The sequence below is a fragment of the Camelus ferus genome, chromosome 11 (assembly GCF_009834535.1).
Source record: "Camelus ferus isolate YT-003-E chromosome 11, BCGSAC_Cfer_1.0, whole genome shotgun sequence".
NCBI classification, from domain to species: Eukaryota; Metazoa; Chordata; class Mammalia; order Artiodactyla; family Camelidae; genus Camelus; species Camelus ferus.
Genome location: NC_045706.1, coordinates 63,927,718 through 63,933,769, shown reverse-complemented (window position 1 = coordinate 63,933,769; position 6,052 = coordinate 63,927,718). Strand labels below are relative to the sequence as shown.

Sequence of the window (6,052 nt, the reverse complement as noted above, 5' to 3'; positions counted from 1 at the left end):
CTAATAACCAGAGGCTGTAGACAACTTACATCTTCGCAGTCTTTGTAAACTTGTCCCACTAAGCCTTTTCTGCTCTACATTTATTTTCATTATCACCAGTTGTAACCCATTCTAGCAGATTCCACTTCAGGTTATACTGAATTAGTGTCTTCTTGGCTTGTTTGGAAGTATTCTCTCCTATTTTTCCACCCAGATTATTTTTAGGAACTAATTCTCTAATCACTTTAAAATTGACATTTTGAATAAACAGTAATAACTGACCAGTATTGGTAACATATTTAGACTCATCAAGAGCAAGGAAAATCATTTGATCATTTCCTTGATTTTTTTTTTTTTGGTGGGGGAGGTAATTATGTTTACTTCTTTTCATTTATTCTTAGAGGAAGTACTGAGGATTGAACCCAGGATCTCATGCATGCTAAGCATGCACTCTACCACTTGAGCTATACCCTCCCCCCTTGCCTTGATTTTTAATTGACTATTGATGTTGCTTCCAGTGTCCTCAACTCTGAACACCTCTTCTCACCAAGAGACTAATAGTCATGAAAAGGTTTATTTTTTTCTGGATACATTTCTTTAGCTAGTTTTATCAAATGTAATTTAATTAACTCACCATTGCTAAGAAACAAGGCACTCAGAAATTTTCTTTGGTTGCAACCTCATTTTCATTTTTAATTTTCATGAAGAAATTCTGCTGTTATGAGATACTCTGCTTTAAATTATTAAACTTTTTTGACTGGTACTTTCCTGTGAGTTGGGAACACAGTTGTTGAATGCTTAGTCTGATCATGTCAACCTGTGGTGTACTTTTTAGCACAGCTATTATGTCTGTTGCATAATAAACATGATGCATTTCCATCTAATTTTATCAAATAATAAGTACTCTCCTGTGATTTAAAAATGTGACATGCAAAGTTCACTTTTTTGTTGTTTTGATGTGATACAATAAAAAAAAACTAAGAAAAAAAGACAAGATATGGCAATAGACTTGGCATTTGAAAATGCAGTTCAGTTAAAACTGCATCCCTGTGGTTTGCAGTGTGTCAAGCCACAGTGTACAGCAGTGAGAGGGCCACAGAAAGTCTCTGTTGCAACTACTCAGCTCTGCTGTTGTAGTGTGAAAATAGCTACAGATAATACATAATCAGATAGGCATAGCTGTGTTCTAATAACATTTTATTTATGAAAACTGAAATTTAAATTCTATGTAATTTTTGTGTACCTCAAAATATTCTTTTGATTCCCCCCCTCAAACATTTAAAAATGTACATGGCTCACAGGCTGTTAAAAATGGAACAGAACAGATTTGGCTTGTTGAGTCATAGTCTGCCAACTCCTACCCTTTCTTACCACCTGAATATAGGTTCATGTCTCCCTCTGATTTTTGCCCTGTGTTTCCTCTTAAGCCATTCTCCACTCTTGTTTAAAGTCATTGCTTATTAAATGCAAGTCTGGACATATGACCCCTGTGCTTACTTTATCTTTTCATCGGCTCCTTGTATCTACAGCTGTGATCTTGCCATAGAGTGCAGGACATATACTGAAGGGAAAACTTAAGGAAAATCAGCATGTCAGAAGAATATACTAGCAGAGCCATTTATAATTTTTTGTATTTTAAAAATAAAATATCATAGTACATCTTTGTAACTTATGATAAAATATTTTGGGGACCCCTGGGCAATAGGAATTATTACCAGATTACTCATAATCTTGCTCCTGATTTTGCTTATGGTCCTTTGTTTTAATACAGCTCAAATCCTTTCACCAGCAAATGGCTAACTGGAGTTCCATTAACTCAGCTGGTGTTTTCACTGCCTTCAGGCCTCTGCTTTGCTGTTGGTACATAACTGTAGGAACCCAACTGATTTGTAAGGACTCAAAGTTTTACTTCCTTAAAGTAGCCCAACGTCATATATGAAATAGAACTTGACATTTTTCTCATCTTTTATATACATATAGCATATTCTGTAACACTTTATTGTAAGTAAATACTTTTTTTTTTTTTTTTAAACAGCAGTACTGGTGAGGCGAGAAGCCCCATAAAAAGACCAGCAGGACCCCCAGGCAGGGCCACTACTCTCCTGCCAGCACCATCCGGTTCACTGACCCAAAGGCTCTATCTCACTTTTGTGCCTCTGAAACGGCTTACTTACACCTAAAATTCTATTGGTTCCCTGAGCTCACTCCTGATTGGTTATTTCTGTCCCTCCTGATTGGTCCATTTCTACAAAGCTTGTTCCTAATTAGTCAACTTTTGTTATACCTTGTTTGCATATGATGTTGCAAAGAGTAAACTGGCAGCCTATAAAAGCCTGTGTAAATGTAAAGACGGGGTCTAGAGCTTGAAGTGTCAAGAGTGTAGGCTGGCTGGCCTAATAAACCTGAGTTCTCCAGCTCTGAGTGCTTTTTGGTCTCTTGCCGGGGTCCATAACTGAGCTGTAACACCGAGCTGTAACACTGAGCTGTAACACATTTTTTTTTGGCAACACTAGGGAGTGAACCCAGGACCTCCTGGATGCTAAGCACACACTCTATCAATGTATGTGTGCTATACTTTCCCCCCGAGAATATGTATTTGAATCATCTGATGAGCTCCTTGAGAGCAGAATTTTAAAAAGTTAATTTTTATCTCCTTAGAATGTGAGACAGTTCCAGGCACAGTGGGGAATCTCAGTTTTTTTTCCCCCCATAAATCAAGAAATGAATACACGGTTAGGGCACTTCTATGATTCCTTGTTCTCCCACAACATATATGCCAAGTAAACTACTGAGCAGAGTTGTGCTGGGTGGTATTTTCTCTTCTCCCTCTGTTGACCCTGAACATGGCAAGGTGTTAGATCCCAAACACTCTGCATGCTATCCAGTTCTGGTCACTATAGATTGAACACAAATATTCTATTCCAGGGCTCAGTATCATTCAAGGATGTGACTGTGGGCTTCACCCAGGAGGAGTGGCAGCACCTGGACCCTGCTCAGAGGGCCCTGTACTGGAGAACTACAGCCACCTCCTCTCAGTGGGTAAGGGATTGTGTTTCATATAATTTCAGATAGCATTCATTTCTTTTTCTAAAGTTTCAACATTTTTAATTTTTTATAGAGATACTGGAGATTGAACCCAGGACCTCTTGCATGCTAAGCATGCAATCTACCACTAAGCTATACCCACCCCCCCATTTTTATTTTTAGCTGCTTATGTACATGATCCTTTGTAGATATTAATGATTTTTTTAGGGTTGAAATTTACAGTTCAGAGGTGCAGATATGATTAATCCCTTTTGATTGGTAGAAAAGACATTTTTCCTCTCTCCCCAGTGAGAAGTTTAAATGGCCCTATTGTTGTATAGCTTCTTAAGCTACACTTTCACCTTTAGAGTCCCTGAAATCCATGAACCTGGCCCAAGTCCTATGTCATTTCCCCTTCACAGAAACTTATGTTACCACGCCAGAAGTGGTCTTCAAGTTGGAGCAAAGAGAGGAGCCATGGATATTAGAAGAATCCTCAAGCCAGCACCACCCAGGTAAGTTAAAAGCTGTAACTAAAAGCTATAAACCAAGTGATATTAGAATCCAGTCAGTTCAGGTCTTAGCCCTTTTGAGATTATTTTTTAGGAAATTTTTTTTTAAGAGGCACCACTTTTCAAATGGTTGAGAATAAACACACTTGCCAATAATCCTCTCATAGATGAATGTTTTTAGTTTCTTGCTTGAAATTTTTAGGCAGATTTATCATTCTTAGAACTTACAAAAATCCAATTCTTGCCTATCTCATTTTAGATCTTTAAAAAAATGTATTTCCTCCCTATTAGTTGTCATCTGTTAATTGTGTATCATTTGAATTGTGTATCATTTATTCATTTGACAAGGATTAAATTTATTAATTTATATGGTAGTTATGTCTCTGAGCTGGAGATAGACCTGTGGAAAATATAATGATCCTGCTGTTATGGAGTCTATGTTTTTGTTTTAGAGGAGAGTAAAATGTATATTATTTTAGCAAATGTTTTCAGAAAGACTCTTTTGGAGCCAAAATCAGAACACAAATTTTAATGAAGTGAGGGAGTATGTGAGCCATGTGGTTTCTGAATATTCTAGGCCTTGAAGGATTTTGAATGGTATGATCTGATTCATGTATCTCTTTGGATGCTGTGCAGAGGAGATGCAAGCTAAGGGGAGGGCAGAGTGGGGAAAGGGCAGCAATAAAACCTGTAGTAGTCTGTGATGGATGTTAGAGTTCTACACTAGCTTGGAAGTTATGGAGTCATGTGAAGTGTTTGGTTTCTGGATGTGTTTTGAAGGGGTACTCAAAATAGGTTTTGTTAGGTTGTTTTGGAGTATAAGAAAAAGTGGTGCTTGATACTTAGAGATATAACTTATTGAGTTGAGAAACAATGAGGAGTAATAGTGTCTAGAGGAGACTGGTAAGAATGTAGGTAAATCTAAACAAAAATTGCCTATATAAAATAATACCTGTTGAGTATAAAAAGGACAAAAACAGAATATTGGAAAATAGCATATAAGTCACTTAGCCCTTAACCTGCTCTAAAATCCTTTTATTTTTTGAACACATGTTAACTTAACTATGCATGATAAAATTTAATGGGTGAACGCTAAAATAAGCAAAACAGTAAGCATAACTTTCAAACCTGTAAAGGGAAGAAAATGGAAACTAAAAACCAAGCACTATACAAAAAATTAAATCAAATGAGAAAGGGTAATAAAAGAATGGGCAGTAAAAGATAAATGTAGAACAAATGAAAGCCAGCAAAAAAATTGGAAGCAACTCCAGATATTTTAATAATCACAGTAAATAAAAATTGACTGAAGTCTTCTGATAAAAGGGATAATAAATTTGGATTTTTAAAAAGCTAACTATAGGCTTTTTTTTTGTGAATTGTACCTAAGGCATTTAAACATAAAACAAAAGGAATAAATGTGAAGAATCAAATACTAAAGAAAATAGAATTGAGATATCTTTTTGTAATAATACATATGCTTAAAAATTTTTTTATTGAGTTATAGTCAGTTTACAATGTGTCAATTTCTGGTGCACAGCACAGTTCCTCAGTCTTACATGAATACATATATATTCATTTTCATCTTCTTTTTCACCATGAGCTACTACAAGATATTGAATATATTTCCCTGTGCTATACAGTATAAACTTGTTTATCTATTTTATATATACCAGTCAGTATCTGCAAATCTCAAACTCCCAGTTTATCCCTTCCCACCCCACTCCCCAATGGCAACCGCAAGTCTATACTCTATGTCTGAAAAATATGGAATGCTTCACGAATTTGCGTGTCATCCTTGCGCAGGGGCCATGCTGATGTTCTCTGTATCATTCCAATTTTAGTATATGTGCTGCAGAAGCGAGCACAAGATGTCTTAATTGATATCAGACAAAATCAGTTTAGGACAAAAATCTCTATTGGAATAAAAATGCTTACTACACAATGATAAATGTTTCATCATCAAAAGAAGAGATAATAATTAGACCTAAAACAGTGGTTTAATGAAAATTTGATAGAAATACAGAGAGAAATTGCCAAACAAACCATTTTTAAGGAAAATTGTAATACATTCCTCTAAATTATTGATAAATCAAACACAAAATTCTTTAATAAAAACCTAGAAAATTTAAATCTTAGAACAATGAAAGTGTATAGAACCCTGCATTCATCAACATGTAAATGCATTAAAAATCTGTAATTGTCCATGTACTAATTTTAAGAAATGGATTTGTATTTTAACTTTTAATTTTTTATTTAAATGTATTTATTTGGATTTTAATAAATAATAAATCTGTGCTACTCAGCCCACATTCTCTCACGTATGCTGGGATATTTATAATGAATTTTTGAAATGTTTGCTTCTGTGTCCCAGCTATTGTAAACAGTGCTGCTATGAACATTGGGGTGCATGTATCTGTTTGAATTAGTTTTCTCTGGATTTATGCTCTGGGATTGCTGGATCATATGGTAACTCTATTTTTAGTTTTTTAAGGAATCCCCATACTGTTTTCCACTGCATCCCCACCAACAGTGTAGGA

The 6,052-nt window shown here is 35.5% G+C and overlaps 1 non-coding gene across 1 annotated transcript; it reads right to left on the bottom strand.

Moving 5' to 3' along the window:
• Nucleotides 1-5,273: 5,273 nt before the first annotated feature.
• On the bottom strand, nt 5,274-5,380 carry LOC116667400. Its single transcript, XR_004324284.1, has one exon. It is a non-coding gene; the product is annotated as a U6 spliceosomal RNA (small nuclear RNA).
• Nucleotides 5,381-6,052: the final 672 nt, after the last annotated feature.